Raw genomic sequence first — 20,943 nt, forward strand, 5'->3', positions numbered from 1 at the left:
TTACATGAAATATTCATTATACCACAGAAATCACAGATGGGGCATGTATACAATACACATAGTCAATACACCACTCAAGGGACACATCATCTTAGTGTTCGGATATGTGTACATGTATGTGTATCAGTCTTCAACAATAACCCTGACGCAGAGCACAGGTGTGTTCTTCAACAGTAACCCTAACGTAGATCATAGGTGTACAATAAACCTGACGTAGAACATAAATCTAACCTTCAACAATAAACCTGACGTAGAGCGTAGATGTGCTGTTCAACAATACCCCTGACATAGAGCATTCGTGTACTCTTCACATACTCTTCACCGCGGACACGGGATATGACTAGTCTGTTGACACATGTTGGTAGGAGTCACCACCAGTCTGTAGACACATGTTGGTAGGAGTCACCACCAGTCCGAAAACACATGATGACAGGGGTCACCACTAGTCCGAAAACACGTGATGACAGGGGTCACCACTAGTCTGAAAACACATGTTGACAGGGGTCACCACTAGTCTGAAAACCCATTTTGACAGGGGTTACCACTAGTGTGAAAACACATGATGACAGGGGTTACCACTAGTCCGAAAACACATGTTGACAGGAATTACCACTAGTCTCAAGACACAGATTGACATAGGTTACTACTGGTCTGTACACATGGTACCAACAGCCAGTACCCAGACAAAGGTTACCACTAGCCTGCCGAGATACGGTTTGGACAGCAAGTACATAGGTATACCACTTGTCTGAAAACACATTGTACACTGTACCACTTATAACCAGATCCCACTTGTCCGCAGATACATGATACCGTCCGTCTGAAGACACATTTCATTGTTAATATATGCCTTCAGATTACGTTCTTTAGCACATAGTTTTATAGCATTGTGTACTACCTTACAATAATTACCGACGGAAACATTTCGGGGACGCGGACCACTGGATGCTGCCAGTCTGATAATATTCTAGCATCTGTCAACCAGTAGGTGAATAATGTAAGGGGACATAAGCCTGCCAACTCAGCTGAAGGAAACATTAATATTTTTTCAAATAAAATCCAGCACTCCATCCGCCCTATAATGAAGAAAGTCCAAATTACATACGCAACTGCACACACACGTACACACGCACGCACACACACGCGCGCACACACATACAGACACACACACACATACATGAACAGCGAGAGCAAGTGGGTATTGAGAAATCCTAATGAGAGTGGGCTGTACAGTCAATGCCTGCATCTTTAACCTACTGGTGATGAAGGAGCTGCGGCACATGCGGGCACACAGCAAATCATTCCATGCCTAGCTGAGCGAGTCCACAGAAGGAAATGAATTGTGCAAAGGTGAAACAGTGTCACCAAGTATATCGATCGGGACAGCCAGGACGAGATTTATTTAAAGTAAAGAGAGACCGAGTGGGGAAGACACGTCAAACATGTGGTGAGGACACGGTGTTCTTTTCGCATTTGGTTTATGACAGTCGAGTCGAAAGTAAAATGTATACCATAACGCAACAGTTTTGCCGGAACACATGTAACTGTTATTTAGGAAGTTTACGTTCAGTGTAATGTGTTGTTACACCGCCGTGTTTCAAAGTTGTATCAATCAGCAGACAAATACGCTTAAACATTATACACAGAACTGATGGCAGGACAAAATCAATACTTTCTACTCAAGAGTTTTATGGGCAATTGAAAAACAAATATTAAGTTCAAAACCCCTGTGTTTCCTAAACAGGTTACGCTTTATTCCAGAGAAGATGAATAAGAACCCAACTTAAAGAAGTCTTTGCAAAAGTTCAGTATGTGCATGGCCAAATAATCACTAATGCAGACAGACAGATAGAGGGGGAGAGAGAAAGAGTAAGGGAGAGAGAGAGAGACAGACAGACAAAGAGACAGACAGAGAGAAATAGAGACAGAGAGAGAGAGAGAGGGAGGAGATGTCATTGAAACAACACACAGTCCACTTCCCTTACATTTAACTTTAAACTACTCGAAGTCAACCTCCATAACATTCTACCTTAAAACTACCAACAGTCATCGTTCCTTAAATCCAATCCTGAAATTACTTCCGGACAGCCTTCCTGAAAACAACTACTGAAACTATTCCCAGACAACCTTCCTGAAAACAACTACTGAAACTATTCCCAGACAACCTTCCTGAAAACAACTACTGAAACTACACCCAGACAGCCTTCCTAAAACAACTACTGAAACTACACCCAGACAACCTTCCTGAAAACAACTACTGAAACTATTCCCAGACAACCTTCCTGAAAACAACTGCTGAAACTATTCCCAGACAACCTTCCTGAAAACAACTACTGAAACTACACCCAGACAACCTTCCTGAAAACAACTACTGAAACTACACACAGACAGCCTTCCTGAAAACAACTGCTGAAATTACTCTCAGACAACCTTCCTGAAAACAACTACTGAAACTACTCTCAGACAACCTTCCTGAAAACATCTGCTGAAACTACTCTCAGACTGCCTTCCTGAAAACATGCACTGAAACTACTCTCAGACTGCCTTCCTGAAAACATTTACTGAAACTACTCTCAGACTGCCTTCCTGAAAACATGCACTGAAACTACCAAACGCATTGTTCTCCAATACATGCTAAATTTCTACTAATTCTATGTACTACCGACAACATCCCTGCAATCAACAATCAAATACATGGTGTACACATTTCCTTTGATCCTGTAACGATACGATACAGCTAACGTGCATCCATAACTGAAAGTACGTATATACTACAATGTAACAGCGACCAGTTTAGCTAAATCCCGTCCTACAAATTTACAATTCATCAGTCTTACACCCTAGAATGACACGATGACCGATTCAGGTGATGTAAATTATACACCGATGCTTGCTACAGTTAATCATCCCCACATCGTACAATGAGACTTGCCACAGTAAATCACACTCACATCGTACAATGAGGCTTGTTACAGTTAATCATCCTCACATCGTACAGATGTGCCTGAGTAGGTCAAAGTGATAGTGTTTAATACCATTCTGTGATTGAGTCAATGTGCTACTGCCTTTTACCATTCTGTGAAGGAATCAATGTGCTACCGCCTTGTGCCATCATCTAATGGAGACAATGTGCTACCGCCTCATGACATCATCTAATGGAGTCAATGTGCTACTGCCTTTTACCATTCTGTGAAGGAATCAATGTGCTACCGCCTTGTGCCATCATCTAATGGAGTCAATGTGCTACTGCCTTGTGCCATCATCTAATGGAGTCAATGTGCTACCGCCTCATGCCATCATCTAAAGGAGTCAATGTGCTACCGCCTTGTGCCATCATCTAATGGAGTCAATGTGCTACCGCCTCATGCCATCATCTAATGGAGTCAATGTGCTACCGTCTCATGCCATCATCTAAAGGAGTCAATGTGCTACCGCCTCATGCCATCATCTAATGGAGTCAATGTGCTACCGCCTCATGACATCATCTAATGGAGTCAATGTGCTACCGCCTCATGACATCATCTAATGGAGTCAATGTGCTATTGCTTCATGCCATCATCTAATGGAGTCAATGTGCTACCGCCTTGTGCCATCATCTAAAGGAGTCAATGTGCTACTGCCTTGGACCATCATCTAATGGAGACAATGTGCTACCGCCTCATGCCATCATCTAATGGAGTCAATCTGCTACTGCCTTGTGCCATCATCTAATGGAGTCAATGTGCTACCGCCTCATGACATCATCTATTGGAGTCAATGTGCTACTGCCTTAGGTCATCATCTAATAGAGTCAATGTGCTACCGCCTCATGCCATCATCTAATGGAGTCAATGTGCTACCGCCTTGTGCCATCATCTAATGGAGTCAATGTGCTACCGCCTTGTGTCATCATCTAATGGAGTCAATGTGCTACCGCCTCATGCCATCATCTAATGGAGTCAATGTGCTACCGTCTCATACCATCATCTAATGGAGTCAATGTGCTACTGCCTTGTGCCATCATCTAATGGAGTCAATGTGCTACTGCCTCATGACATCATCTAATGGAGTCAATGTGCTACTGCCTCATGCCATCATCTAATGGAGTCAATGTGCTACCGCCTCATGCCATCATCTAATGGAGTCAATGTGCTACTGCCTTGTGCCATCATCTAGTGGAGTCAATGTGCTACCGCCTCATGCCATCATCTAATGGAGTCAATGTGCCACCGTCTCATGCCATCATCTAAAGGAGTCAATGTGCTACCGCCTTGTGCCATCATCTAATGGAGTCAATGTGCTACCGCCTCATGACATCATCTAATGGAGTCAATGTGCTACTGCCTTGTGCCATCATCTAATGGAGTCAATGTGCTACTGCCTTGTGCCATCATCTAATGGAGTCAATGTGCTACCGCCTCATGCCATCATCTAATGGAGTCAATGTGCCACCGTCTCATGCCATCATCTAAAGGAGTCAATGTGCTACCGCCTTGTGCCATCATCTAATGGAGTCAATGTGCTACTGCCTCATGCCATCATCTAATGGAGTCAATGTGCTACCGCCTCATGCCATCATCTAATGGAGTCAATGTGCCACCGTCTCATGCCATCATCTAAAGGAGTCAATGTGCTACCGCCTTGTGCCATCATCTAATGGAGTCAATGTGCTACTGCCTCATGCCATCATCTAATGGAGTCAATGTGCTACTGCCTCATGCCATCATCTAATGGAGTCAATGTGCTACTGCCTTGTGCCATTATCTAATGGAGTCAATGTGCTACTGCCTTGTGCCATCATCTAATGGAGTCAATGTGCTACTGCCTCATGACATCATCTAATGGAGTCAATGTTATACCAACTTCCAATATAGGCAATTTATGAATTCAACGTGCTATTCCCATATAGTCAGTTGTCAAGTGCGCTGTTGTCGTCTATGACCCCGTGAAACAGACTGTTGACATTATCAAGGCTAACTGAGAGTTTTTAAGCATTAAAGAAACACGAGCAGCTTGAGCCAACAAACAATTGCAATAACAGCACAATTAAATGTTATATAAGCACAGCTTGGACAACCTGAATGACACAGAAGTCCAGATGAAACATTTTCCCCGCACAGTAAATCATATTATTTGTAGCTCTCATACTATTTTGATAACTTGTAATACCATTGCGACTGCCCATTGTTATCATTATGTCCAATCCGGTATTGTACAAATCATCTTCGAATATTTCGCAACATGTACTGGCCATTAATTGGGTTTAGTCAAACAATACAGAAATTCCCATGCGGCAACTTCACGCACCCTACAGCAATGCAACCAATGACATCAATTTGCCAATAAAACAACTATGGTAATTTCTGCACCAAACATAGCTGACTATTCCGGCTGACTTCCATTGGGGTCCTAATTGTGTAACTGGGATAAATGGCAGGGAGCAAGAAGCCGCAAGCTTGTGGCTTTCCCTCGTCCTGGCCATTCACAGGGGAAGACATTGCGTCCCAATTGAACCGGGTCCTCGATAGAGCTCTCAAGCTGTCGTTCTACCCTCGTCAAGCAATCAATACCATCACCAAATTTACAAAGGCCATCAACACGCTCTGTAAAGATTCAATTTGTTTCCAACATTAGAGGACGTCTCGGCGGAAAATAACTTTGTAAGCAGTGTATTTTGTTGAATCCCGTAGTCATTCGCTTTTAAGCTTAACCCGGCTTCAACAACAGTGATTTATACAGTATTCAAGTTTAACGGCAGATTCAGCAGCACAAAGCAGAGCCTCGCTGCTATTAGTGAGCCCTTGAATCAGCAGGCAGGTTAGCAGTAACTCGACCACAAGTGCATGGGACAAGTTTCTTGTACTTGCGACACAATACATTATTACGCTTGCGTGGCTTCCCTAGAACATATTAGAAAGGATTGGAGAGGCGAAATCGTTGATAAGGCCTAATGGAGCGATTGGAGACAGCAAATTGGTCTTGATTGCACGATCAGCTAAGCATCAACGTTAGGGGGAAGAGAGCCAGTGCTGACGGGTTGATGTCTCCTGGCGCTTGTCATAATTTCTTTGTTCCATCCAGGCGTATCCCATTTCTGACAGCCTGGCTGCTGAGGCCGGGGGATAGCAGTAAACTAATTGTGACGAGAAGATCATCAAGTAATCTGCTCTACATGACTAACTCATGCAGTTTCTATTACAGCACTCTGGTCCGTCCTCCGTCATTAGGTCTGAGAACGCGAGGGCTAGAGGAGGAGACAATATACATTAATATTAGACTACCAGTTCCCTGGACCTAGTTGCGTCATCCACAGGTATATGTACCTTTGTGTATTACATTGTCCTTTAATTCAATTTTAATTCAAATGACAGAACAAAGGTGGATTGTGTCCTAAATTCAGAAAAGTTGGTATTTTTCCACCATGTGAATAATTTACATTTCATTCAGTATTAATGAGCAAGTCATATCTGTTGGACTCTCTAAATTACGGTGACTGTGAACAGTTAAATATTTCAAACGTCTCTACGACAAAATGAAAAATACTATACAGTTACGCGAGAGTGTCCCAGTAAAACACCTGGCCCTGCCATCAGAAACATGACGGACTTGATCATTTATCTTATTCTATTAAGCTCGACTTGATATCGCTCAAGTACGGATAATCACCCCTGAGCAGGGCCACGTGGTATGGTCACTTCAGACATTTAACCAGACGGGAACGTTGTTTGATTTGTTCTCATCAAATCCCTCACCAAGGCGGTCATAGACATTTCCTTACGTTAGGAATTGGTCTGAAATTCGCCATCTGGCAGACTGCCCTCCTCATAGCCGTTTGATTTGACTATCCTGCCGATTACTGTAAGTAATTGTAAGGTTTAATATCCTCCCCCATGTTTTTAGAGATGAAAAGAAGCATTTTCCAAGAGAATCACTAAATACCCAGCAAACTGTCAGTGTTCAAAGTGTTGATGCTGTTTCGCCTTAACAAGAGATCAACAAAGAGGAGGGTCGGAAGTACTCTTAAACTAATATTCACAGAGGCGTTCTAACCAGGATCAGTTAAACAAATGAGACAAGTAAATGTTGTATCGTTGAAAACATATGAAGTATCTCGATAGGAATACTGACTGAATGTAGACGGTTGAGACAGATACGAAGGGGTGTCATGATAATGTAGTGGACCTTACTATGTTCTCCATGTCCCGTGTTTATAATCTATTGTGAAGGGATCATTAGCAAATCAGTATCCAAAGTTTCAGACTGGCAATGTGGTTAACGAGATATGAGTCATCACAACACATTGGGGTATAATATTTGTACACTAATTGCAGAAAATGAAAACGATATAGCATATGGTAGCTCTGGGATAATGAAATGATATACAAAATCTGTTCAGAATGGTATTGGATTGTATTCCCGTCATAATCAACAGCCAAAGATCTGGATTGCTGGTGCATTTACCAGTATCAGAGGTAACTTTGGGTCCTCTCTTCACCCTTCCCGTTATACCTCTGTGGACCTTCCCCTCTCGTCCTTTATTCACCCTCCCTGTTGCTACTCTGTGAACCTTCCACTCTCGCCCTTTATTCACCCTCCCTGTTGCTACTCTGTGGACCTTCCCCTCTCGTCCTTTATTCACCCTCACTGTTACTACTCTGTGGACCTTCCCCTCTCGTCCTTTATTCACCCTCCCTGTTGCTACTCTGTGTACCTTCCCCTCTCGTCCTTTATTCACCCTCCCTGTTGCTACTCTTTGAACCTTCCTCTCTCGTCCTTTATTCACCCTCACTGTTGCCACTCTGTGGACCTTCCCCTCTCGTCCTTTATTCACCTTCCCTGTTGCTACTCTGTGAACTCTCCCCTCTCGTCCTTACTTCACCTTCCCTGTTACAATTCAGTGGACCTTCCCCTATCATTCTCATTTCACCCTCCCTGTTGTTCCTCTGTGAACCCTCCCCTCTGGTCCTTTTTTCACCCTTCCTGTTGTTCCTCTGTGAACCCTCCCATCTCGTCTTCACTTCAAATTGTCTGTTGTTCCTCTGTGAACCCTCCCCACTGGTCCTCTCACCCTCACTTGACGGTGGAATTCCACCCTTCGATTATCAGACGCTGTCAAACTGATGGTGTGGGCACAATGCCTTGTCCGAGACAAAACCGATTGGTTCTGCCTGCGGTTGTTTAAAGTGGCATTTGCCCAAACTGCCAGGTAGGGTATTAATCAATTGAGATCGCTGATGCCGATTCACTCTATTATATTTCGCCCAAGATCACTGGTATAGATGTATCCTATCTTCTCACAGGCAAAATAATTACTGGCTTTTGCATCAAATCATACCCGGAGGCAATCGCCAGTAGGACCAGCCCTATCACCAGACGTCGTTTGAATTAGGCCCCACTCAAGCATGTAATTCACGAGCACTTTATGAGTTATACGTAATAGTGAAACACTGTAACATATGAGCTTTAGGAAGCAACAAGATTCAGTCGATGTCATGAGACAGAATCATGCTCCATCTCTCCATGTTCGTGTCAGTGAGACCTGAGCTCCAAAATGAGGGTGGTGCTGAGGCCGTCCATGATCAGCCCGACGGCATCTCTACCCTGCACTAACTGTTAGATCCGTCACAAACACTGTAGCATCAGTTAGCTACGATTAAAATTAACCCCCCAAAAGGCGTGAACTGAACGAATTTCCTTAGTGACAAAGGCAGTTTTAGTGATCATTGACCTTGGGCATAAATAATGAATAAGTTGAGTTAAACTGTATACATGACTATAACCCATTCCTGCAGCGGCTGGGCTGCGATTGAAGGTTTTCACATTCTCGTCAACTATGACACCTCAACGAAACTGCATACACGTAAAATGATAATAAAGTTTTTAAGTAAGTGTATGGAAATAGCATGGGACACAGTGTTTGTGCGCCCCACGCAAGCCGTCAGGCGGTGTGGGCCAGCGTGCAAGATGTGGTCAACTGAGACCCCGTCAGCCAATAGGAAACACGCACTATCAACGCCCAAGGCATGCAAGTAAAATGAGATATCAGCTGGCCAAAAACGCTTTTACAGTTAACAGCTTGAGGCAAGGTGTCACTGTTGCCCTCGCCGCATACACACAGAGATCGAGATTGAAGAGAAGGGAGTCCCGGGAATAAAACACTGGCTGTACACAACATTTCTGTTGCGTTTACATAATCAGCTTGAAGTTACTGAACTCTGAATCAGAGACATGGGATGCAGAGGTGGTCCCTGAAACAGCTCATTGTTTTGTAGTGAAACACATGAATATGAACCCCTTCAAAATACATCCAATAAAAAATGAAACGATTCAAATAAACACTATCCTCTCCCAGGTCAAAATGTTGCTTTGCAGGTGCAAGCTATAAGTTTAGGAGCACACATTCAAAAATATATTCAATGGTAATTAACCAAATAAGATTTAATTTCAAAACTTATTAAAGCTTCATACACTCTTAAACATTTTAAACGAGATTCGAGTCTCATGGAGGTCTGTGTGGCGAAAGTGTATGGTGCAGGAGTTTCGCCTGGAAGCAGTGTCTAGTGACTGTGTGGAGGCAGTGTTAGTGTCTGCGGGATGTGTCTTTGGAGCCAGTGTCTAGGGTCAGTGGGATGTGTCTCTGTGGAGGCAGTGTATAGTGCCAGACGGAGGTCTGCGTGGAGACGTGTATAGTTTCTGTGGGATGTGTCTGTGTTGGAAGCACTGTATAGTGTCTGTGGGATGTATCTGCGTGGAGGCACTGTATAGTGTCTGTAGGATGTGTCTGTATGGAGGGAGTGCATAGTGCCAGGCAGACGTCTGCCTGGAGGCAGTGTATAGTGTTAGACGGAGATCTGCTTGGCAGGTAGTGTTCGTGACAGGGGTCAGTGTGCAGACAGGCATTGCGTAGGCATTGTGTTTACCGTGATAGTGCGTCGTACATGTTTCAAGGACAACGCAGTGTGTTGAACATTAGAGCAAGCGAACCACACTTTCAACATGAACAGCAACCTGTAACAGGTGTCCAAAGACAAACAATTTACGAAACTGTCTGTTGACACCTTAGAACAACAATCTAAAAACACCAAGATGCCTCTTCCATTCGTGTTCAGCGAGAAGAGACGATAATAACTCTTGAGATTTCAGACTAAGATGCAGCCCTGTGTATATGTAAGTGGATACCAGTACACCCTCCTTGCCATCAGTCTGTTGATGTCAGCATCTCCATCAGACGACAGTAAATTGTACACCATGATTTCCCTGTCTATTGATGGCAACATCTCCATAAGTTGCTGGTAAACTGTACACCCTTTGTTTCCCTCCCTGTCTATTGATGTCAATATAGTCATAAGGAGCTGGTATATTGTACACCCTTGGTTTCTCTGTCTATTGATGGCAGTATCTCCATAAGTAGCTGGTAAATTGTACACCCTTTGTTTCCCTGTCTATTGATGTCAACATCTATATATAGTAAGGAGCTGGCAAAACGTAACCCTTTGTTTCCCTGGAGCATCTCCATCCTGCTATCTGACGTTTCAGTTAAGAGTAGATGAACCAATTTATTAATCTCAATCTTTTGATATCACAGTACGGCTTAGTTTGATTTGAAAGGTGATCTGAAACAGGCATGTCTCACAACTAATGCATAACACTGAATCGGTCTCTTAGCAACAGGATAAAAAGCGGTTCTTTCATGGCTCCCTCAAATCTGAATATAATGTGAAAACTACACAATGACAAGATGCCCACGGAGGGTGGTTTTCAGTTCGCTTGAAACTGGACCATGATGCAACCTTCAGTGTTCAGTGTACATTATTCCTGGCTGTGCAAAGGATGTGTGTTTGTTATGTTGTCTATTACAAGATGATACACGACGTTTTACCCGTCAGGTTACATCGTTACAGCTGCTTGTGTTTACTGGCTAATATATGTATCAGACATCGTTAATGTATATTAGATAAACGTGAGCAATCCCTGAATCTAAGGTATAACAGCTATTGTACTGATATCTATTTAAGCGACTGACCTGTGTGTAAGATATCCTATGGTATTCCAGCAAATTCTGAGACCAATCTGTCACTGCCTCCACTGGGACTTGCTCATTTTTGTTCCTGGGGTTTCATGAATGAAGGCGTGAAAGTATGAAATGAGACGTTAATGCTCCGTCCGGCCTAGGAGTACGTCAAATTCCAGCAGTTTGTGAATATCAAGAAGATGATATTAGCAACTTCAGATCGACATCTTTAGGCAGGGAGAGGTGAATTTCAGTACGCACCAATGACGCCTTCACATTAAGGTGACAACTCATGTAGATTTTATGAAGATTGTATATTTGTCTCGGTGTTGACAGTCGGGCGTCAACAGATGGGATCCACCTCTACTGACTGGATTAAGGTGAAATCATGCCAACGGCGCTCTCACTAGTATATGTTTGGAATCATGAGATTACCTTTTATCGTTCTTGTGTCATGTTACCCCTCATGCTCATAGTCAGCAAACTGGCACACAATAGAATATTGATATTAGCAATCTGTGTTTATTGTATTTTGAATTTACGCCAAAAAGCGGAAGTCCTAACACGACACTCGTCTATATGTCTAGGGCTTTATGATTGGAAAGTTATTAAGCCAGGGAAGGTGAGGAGAGGGGCATCGGTTCCCCTAGCTGTAGGAACAGCTGTGAATTGCCCGTTCCTTATCAATAATAAACGGTTCTTGTCGCGTGAGAATACTGTAATTAACTTTATTTGTCTTTGAACGGATAGATATACAAGGGAGATATGTATTGTGTTGTACCGTGGCCCGTGTATCTTGTCTCCCCACAGTTATTGCTACTATTTCTATCATGGCCAGCTACAGATTTATAAATATCAGCTCTGTTATGGAGGTGTAAAAGGATGATGTATTAACAGACAACTTTATCATCTCTGCTGTTAACCGAGAGATAACGCAGATAAAGACTGCATCCCTTGCAGTCCATTTACACATTCAAGCAGGCAATTACTAGCCGTGACCATAATACTGCCACCTTTTCGGCACTTCAATAATAGAACAGAGAAACTGATGACTTATTAAAAATGTTATGGGCATGAGCATTTTCCAAAAGACTTCACATCTAAGAGCTTTCATTTTGCTAGATTTATTTGGCGTTTGTGTTGCGATGTTTGTGCGGGTGTTCATATTGAGACCTAGGTCTGTTGCTGTTTCGGTAGTGTAACGAACGAAATCAATGGGAAGTGCATCGACCTGCAGGACAACCCCACTTATATCTTCTTGGGGGTAATCATGCTTGGGTGTCTGCATTAGTGGGGTGCCCAAACCGTGGTGATCTTCTTGCTGTAAAGGAAGACGATCGGTGGACGGTTGAATTGTCTGTTATGAATAGAAAGTAAAAAGAACCCTTAAAATGTGTTTAAACACTCTTACAACAGGGCTCAGCTTTGAGTGTGTCTAATTTCATTTAATATATAGGATATATAGGATAAAACAAAACGTGATAATGGTTATTGCGCTACTAGTGGTCCGTAACAATAACTATAGGCGTGTGATCACTTAGGTTCCCATCATTGTACATGACCTATTGGCAAAAGATGACTTCACTCTAGGCAGACAAGAACTATTGTCAAAACAGACGACTTGACACTTAAGCATACAAGCACAATTGGCTGAACAGATGACTTCACTCTAGGCAGACAGTAACTATTGATAAAACAGCTGACTTCACTCTAGGCAGACAGTAACTATTGATAAAACATATGACTTCACTATAAGCATACAGGAACTATTGCCAGAAGATATGACTTCACTCTAGGTATACAACATCCTCGATATCTCCAGGATATACGTTCCGATAATTCTCCACTACACCCTGGATGCATCTACGGATCGCCCCGATACTTTTATTACCTCCTTTTGGTGTTTTGTATCCAATCAGGTGTCTATGCTGGCAAGTTGAGCGAACCAATTACAACTCACTTTCGCTTTTTAAATGATCAAACCGATTAAACCACAAACCATGGACAGGTTCTCTGAAGTAGGAAGAAGGAGCTCGTGCATTTAAATGTGTTTTTAAAAGTTTCGGACCAATCAATTTGTCTGTATAAATCCATCCCCAAAAATTTACCCGAATCTGAGTCGCACTGTGAACAAACTTTCGCAGCTGCGACCGCTGTCTATGTTGATACTGGCAAGCTCGATTGTAACGGCGTCTTAGATGAATTGTTACTGTGAGAATGCCGAGCCGGCCAAGGGAGGTAATAAATTTATCGGGCCGACCCTGCATCCAGGGTATAGTGGAGACTTATCGGAACGTATACCCTGGAGATATCGAGGATGGACATACAGGAACTATTGCCAGAACACATGAGTTCACTATAGGCATACAGGAACTATTGGCAGAACAGATCTAGGTGACTTCCACCTAGTAATACAAGAACTATTGGCAGAACACATGACTTTACTCTGGTCAGAGAGGAACTATCGTTAAAACAGATGACTTTACACTAAGCATACAGGTACTATTTTCAGAATAGATGACTTCACTCTAGGCTTACAGGAACTACTGGCAGGGCAGATGACTTCACTCTAGGCATACAAGAACTATTTCCAGAACAGATGACTTTACTCTAGGCTTACAGGAACTACTGGCAGGGCAGATGACTTCACTGCAGTTATACTTGTTACAGTTCGGCCATAGTCAGCAATATGTGATGCTCAATATCATCGTGAATGTCTGTCATAATAGAGACTTCTCGCTCAAGTTAGTTCATATTGTTGCCATAAGAAGAGGTTTCGCTCTAGTTCTACAACATTTGTAACGGCATGAACCGTTCAACTCCCCTCTCATACACACACGCACGCACGCAAACACACACGCACTTCCCTCTGCTACCTTAGTAACATATATTCCTTCACATGTTTGAAGCAAGCTGATATATCTCAGGAAGAGTTACACTGAATATATTATTACAGCTAATAGTCAGTTGATACTGGCCATATACGTTTAGTTTCAGAGTTGATGTAGCAGCTGGTAACAGCATTATGGTTCTGTTCTGACCGTATATATCAGTTTCACTGGCAACTAACATGCTTAATGCCGCCGGTGTGATTTACATTTCAATGGCATCATTTTAGCACAGAGGGTTGATTCAGCAAGACCATTCTGATTCTGCTGTGACAATACAAATGTATAATAGAGATTGTTGTACAAGCTTCAATTTAACATCGACTCTTTTCCCCGGGGAAAAGAATCGTTTGGTACTAACAACTTGAAGCGAGTGTAATATTTTCAATGTTGCTACAAACATACCTAGGTTGAGTGGAATCGACATACAAGCTCATATTGAACGTTGTCGTCTAAACCGTAACGATAGACGGCATGTAGTTTTCATCCAGTATAGGTGTTTATATCAGAATGAAAAGTTGAATTAGTTTTATTATAACTGAGACGAACGTATTAAAACTGACTGGTTAATGTCTGATTAAATTCGTCCCCACTGTCTAATATCTTGACAACTTCAAGTTCTAGTGTTTTTCCTGTCACACACTGCATCCGCGGAAAATTTCAACAGCCAAGGCGAATGAAAAACATGTCTTCAAGCGTGAAAAGTGCAGGTTCAGTTAGATACTGGACACCCGGTGTTCCTATATTTGTGTGTGATATGTCTGTATAGTTTTACTAGTTTGAAGTGACGTTCCGCTAGTCTTCTGCAAGTGTACGTTAGCATCTGATACTGAAAAAAACATTTAAATTACTTCATTTTGTTATCCTTTAGCTGTAACGTTGTTCTTGTGATTTGAAAAATAAACAAATGAATGTAGCGAAAGTAGTTCCGTAAAAGTCAAGTTGCACATTCAACCAGACAAATGCCTGGAATAACTGAAATTGAAATGTGCTTCGATCTGTTTACCCCTGGGTTGATGAGTAGCAGTACCTCACTGACCTTGAGCTGTATTGTTCTAGTTGGACAATGATGTACCATACAAGTAGTTGAAGCATTGTGTTTGATGTGAGACAGCAATAACTGTCAGCTGAAACAGCGTGAGAAAGGTTCTTTCATCAGTTTAAAATAACCATTGACTAGAACCAAATGCGGCATCATCATGCATGGAATACCCAGAGAAAACTGTCCTATAATATTATTACAGTGCATATATTTCCTCATATATTTTTATATTTTTCAAAAATAATTCTTAAACTAAGGAAATCCGTATAGAAGCAATTACTATGCATAGTGTATCTTGTTTTGTCAAGCAAAGCGTCAGGCAATTAGCAAACACGTCCATGCCAGCCTTAACTAATTAATCACAGATGAAATTAGTGAGCTGTGTCGGCGCTGGCCTTTCTTCTCGGCTACATCCCATGGTCAAGCGCAGATAGGTAGGCCCATCTCAGCAGGAGCATCTATACCACCAACTAGGCCGTAATCGAAAATCAACTTTACCATCGTACCACCCTCTTTGTCCGGTCGTAAATGCCATGACCACGTACTGACAGATATTTGGATTAGCAGCTGACACAAACCGGCCATGCCTATACCATAAAGAAAATCAAGTCTTGTTAGGTAATCATCTCCTTACCACCTACCTCGTATAGTAAACCTTGTCAGCATAGGGTAGATAACGCATATGGAAAGCTCCAACATCGGAGAAACTTGATAACGACAAACGGGTAGAGCTGTGGGTTATAAAATCCTGGGTTCTCCCATCTCAGGCACACTTGCTTGAATAAACCCAAGGAACTCACAGCTCTCTCCTTTCTTGTTTCAAGGTAAGAAACATTTAAACCTTATTCTTGTTTATGTCTAACTTGCTATTTCTTTGTAATTATCGTCTTAAAAGGCTAGAGTATATTGAAGCGCTCCTACGATATTGAAGCACTCTTCAGTGCAAGTGCTGGTTCTACGTTAATCCTTAGCCACTACCCAGAAGTATTTAATTATGCACATTGCGTCGTGGGCTCCTCAAGTGTTATGTTTTTCATGTACAAACGAATATTTCCTTTCTATGTTTCGACACACAGCTGTACATGTATATCCCTAGTCTTTGTCCAGTTTTATTCAATTTGCGTGTTAGATCTGTACATACAGGTTAGATTCGTGTTCAGTAGCCTAGATGCTTGTAGTTTAGTCGCAAAATCAGTTCCGAGAGTTTATACAATTATTTCGAGTTATGATGAATTTATATGTAGGGCAGTTATTCCGTATTTTAAGAGATTCCGTGGATCAAATAATATTCGAGTAGATTTGCATCAAATACGCGTTCACAGAACAGGTTACAACAGTCAACATTTGTATTTTGATGTCTCATAAACATAAATAAGTATTTCACTTATGATTTGAAACGTTCAGTTCCACGTGCTCTTGTATACGGTACAGAACAGTTTATGCGTGAATTTAAATACCGTAATCATTCGAAAATGGCATTGTCTTCTCTTCCTATTTCACGAAATTATACTTTCAAACCCGCATAGTTCAGCATGTAATTTCAGCCTTCATTCTGTTCCTATCCAGTGCCGTATTTCATCAGAGCCATCCTAGAAAGTTAACATTGCCATTTAGCTGTGTTATTGTCTTGTTTGTAAAGCACAAAAATGTACATTCCGACATCTTTAAGTATAGCATTACAGTATTACAGATATTCCACGTTATTGATAAACTCCGTATATATCGAAACCGCTCGTTGCCCACAGCAACATCAGTCGGGAAACATTTAGCGTAGTCACCCAAATAATTCATGATAAAACAAATTAGCATTACTCTAGCTAAACTGTACCTTCTCCCCTGTAGTTACATATATTACTTACTTATGTCACGTACCGTATTGTATGGAGAAAACATTTGCTAACGTTGTAGTTAGAGTGCGTCTTGCAATACCGTAGTTAATGCATCAAGCGCGACCTACCATAACGGACATTAATCCAAACCGTAGTTAATGCAATAGGCACTACATACCGTAATTATCGTGGACCCATTACCGTAGTTAGAATATTAGGCGCTACACCCCTGATAGTCATAAATCGTTACAATAGGTATCACTTTACCCGCAAGATTAGGTTATGTTGTATTATTTGTATTATGTTTCTGTAAGCAGTTACCATGCACACTCTATTATACCACTCACTGCTTAAATTACTTGACTTATACTGAAAGTGTATTAGGATATTGATTGTTATGCTTAAATTATTTGACTTATACTGAAAGTGTATTAGGATATTGATTGTTATGTCTATTAGTTGTATGTCATTATTATGTATCAATTGGTGTTTTGTGAATGTCATCTCAGGCACACTTGCTTGAATAAACCCAAGGAACTCACAGCTCTCTCCTTTCTTGTTTCAAGGTTCGCTCCCAATAGCTAATTCCCCAAATCGAGGCTTGACAGCCCCTTTAGCCTAGTAAAGTTAAAGGTTGCCCTAACCGGCACAAGCGAGCTGTCTTAATATTATAAGTGATTACATATTTACTGGCTAGAAGTATATACATATATTCTTTATTACAGAAGTGTAGGCCATCGGCCCATAACTACAAAAGTTGCATGGTGTATGACAAAACATGGTGTATACAGTATAGATCGATAGTTTTAACATCTTAGATGCATAGCGTGATAAATAAAGCTAGCTAAATTATTTATAAGATTACAGTCTAATGATGACATAAGGAGTTTGAATTTTGCTTTACATGGATTGGTGCAAAAGGCTTTAGGTAAATGGTTCAAGCGGAGCTGTTTGAATTTGGAACACACGAGGAGAAAGTGGTACTCATCCTCAATATAGCCTTCCTCGCATTGTAAACATAGCCTGTCATTTCTATCTATTTTATAATATCTTCCAGTTTCAATACGTAACTGGTGTGAAAAGCACCTAAACTGCGCGAGTGCTACTCTAAACTTTTTAATGCTAATCACATTTAAATATGGCTCTCTAGACAGTGATGTTTTAAAATAAGAATAACACGTAGATTTACTGCCATTTTGAAGTGAGCTGAACCAGTTCTGTTCATGAATACATTTAAGACGATTCTCAAATTCAGTTAAGAATGAGGTAGGGGAAGTAACAGTTTGCTGCTCCCAAACAAAGCCAAAACCCAAGCTGTAAAGCAGATCTCTACACTTCGACGCCCAATTAACTCTATTATGATCTAAAGCCATTAGCATCATGTGATAACATTTTTTGGGATGACGAGATTCAGACATGCCTAATAGTTTTAGCCAATACTTTATAACCCGTTTATATGCTAAAATATATAGGGGAAACCGCCCACATTCACCACGAGCTATATTATTAGTTGTAGAGATCTTGACGCCTAAAAATCGTTTGCAAGCCAATGTGTGTACCGATTCTATACAGTCATTCTGATAGAATCCCTAGACCTCGGCACCATACAGCAGAATAGGAGCTATTTTCCTATCAAATATCTTAAAGTATAACTCAAGAGATATATTGCTTAGTTTACTTATTGTTTTAAGGACACCAAATAAGGCCTTTTTGCCTTGCAAGGCTGCATTGGAACAATGACTAGACCAAGACAAGCCCCTCGTGAAGGTTATACCAAGATACTTATATGAAGTTACAGCTTCCAACTTCCTACCATTATAAAACCAACTTTCTCGTCTTGATAAAATACCACCTTTCTGAAACACGACAACTTTTGTCTTATCCAAATTGACTTCAAGACCGTATTCTATACAAAACGTTTCTAAAACATTGATGCGTTTCTGTAGTCCACCAATAGAATCAGATATAAGTACGATGTCATCCGCAAAGAGGAGAATAAATATCTGAATAACATCAGGATGTAATTGGATACCTGGACCTGAACACCGTTCTATCTCAACAGCCAGCTCGTTGATAAAAATTGAAAACAGCAGAGGGCTTAGGACGCAGCCCTGACGAACACCACGTGAACAAGGGAAAAATCCTGATAGCACATTATCAAATTTTACGGTAACCTTAACGGAAGAATAGATAGCCTGTACAGAGTTAACCATTTTGGGGGAGACACCTCTAGACTTCAATACTGACCATAATTTCAAACGACTTACACTGTCGAATGCCTTTGCAAAATCCACGAATACACAGTAAAGTTTGACCTTTTGCTTACTCAGGTACCTCTGGATAACAGACTGGAGGATAAATATGTTATCAATGGTGGAGTAATCGTGGCGGAAACCAGCTTGTGACTCTACAATTTTACAATATGCTTCACACCAATACGTTAATCTCCTGTTTAATACGACACATAAACCTTGCTAAATACACTAAGAAGAGAAATACCTCTATAGTTAGATGGGGAGTGTATATCACCTTTCTTATATAAAGGAACAATGACAGCCTCCGACCATGATTCTGGAAAGTAAGCCTGTTCAAACATGGCATTGAAAAGAGCTGCAAGATATGGTACCAAAATATCGGTTGTGTATTTGAAAAATTCTGGAATTAATAAATCAGTACCTGAGGATTTGCCACACTTCAGCCCTTCGATGGCGGTGAAAACCTCCTCCTGTGAAATAGGAGAGTCATATGAAGCGTGTCATATCATCACAGTTATCAGAGTCAGTTTCATCCATAACACTGACTTCGGACTGGTCATCGGAAAGAAACAGGTTTTTGAAATGGTCAGCCCATTCGCAGATGGTTATATTAGGAGAACGAGTATTGGTAGAGGAGGACAACCCTTTTAAAGTAGACCAGAATGCTTTACTATCATGGAGACTTCTTGCGATTTTATCGCTCACTTTGTCATAATATGCTTTCCTTTTATTTCTAAGTATTGATGTGTAGGTATTCCGGGCCTTAATATAATTACTCAAGTGAACATCAGTTTTATTACCACGAAATACTTTAAGAAGTCTTTCCCTTTCTGATCTATGGAACCTACATTCCGCGTCAAACCATGGTTCGGAGTGTACAAATCTAGTTTTCTTATGGCGCTTCATACTACCGGCCGCTTCACAGATTACTGCTGTAAACTGAGTAACAACCTTATCAATTTCATCAACAGGTAGTATACATTTCTCAAATATGTCAACAACGGCAGGTAACAACAGGTTCTCCCTGAACTGTTGGAGATACTTCAGGTCCCACACATAGCGGTCCGTCACACGTTTTGCACGTGCTACTTCAACACTGTCGTCGGTAGCAGGGTCACGTGACTGAAACGAGCACGCTAACGGTTGATGGCTTGAGTCAGCTCGTGAAACAACTTCAAAATGTTTACAATATGAAAATAGGCAATTAGATACAATAATATAATCAATTACACTTGATCCACTCTGATTAATAAACGTAAAGTCGCCGATACCAGAATCCGCACCACAACGGCCGTTTAAGATGGACATATTCAGGGCAGCACACATATTCACCAGGACACGACCAGCACTGTTGATGATTTTATCACACGATGACCTGTCGATGTTAACGCTGTCCTCAAACGACGACATATACTCATCCCCCAAGATATCAGAGATGTCATTATCAATGGCATCACATAGTGTTCCCGTTCGAGCATTGAAGTCCCCACCAACAATCACATGCACATCCTTATAGAAGTATATAGAGACAATGGATATCCTCCTAGTATGGCAAAATCCTTCGAACTTTAAACTGAATTGTTATCGCAATATCATTCGTGCTTAACGTGAACTGACATAGCGATAGTCCCATAGCTTTACTGCGAGTCTTCTCGCAAACAGCATACTGTTGTTAATGTATTCATATTTAAACACTGATCAATAGACAAACTGTGGCGGTTAGGGTGAATAAAAGCTTTGATTAAGCCTACACTCACTGTGATCAGTTAATAGACCTGAACTCTGACTAATGTAGGATTACAAGGGATCTCTCATATCAAAAGGGTTGGTTTAACGACTTAACTGGAACAAAGTGGAGATGTCACACACGCACTGAACGCAAGACAAAGGACACGCTCTTGACGCCTCTGCGATGCAACCCTCATATCAGAGAAGCTGC

The 20,943-nt window shown here is 41.5% G+C and overlaps 1 protein-coding gene across 2 annotated transcripts in view; it reads right to left on the reverse strand.

The window, feature by feature from the left end:
* LOC137282167 (uncharacterized) overlaps positions 1 to 20,943 on the reverse strand; it is a 60,632-nt gene that overhangs the window by 18,746 nt on the left and 20,943 nt on the right. The window lies entirely within an intron of this gene.

The sequence above is a fragment of the Haliotis asinina genome, chromosome 1 (genome assembly GCF_037392515.1).
Source record: "Haliotis asinina isolate JCU_RB_2024 chromosome 1, JCU_Hal_asi_v2, whole genome shotgun sequence".
Taxonomy (NCBI): Eukaryota; Metazoa; Mollusca; class Gastropoda; order Lepetellida; family Haliotidae; genus Haliotis; species Haliotis asinina.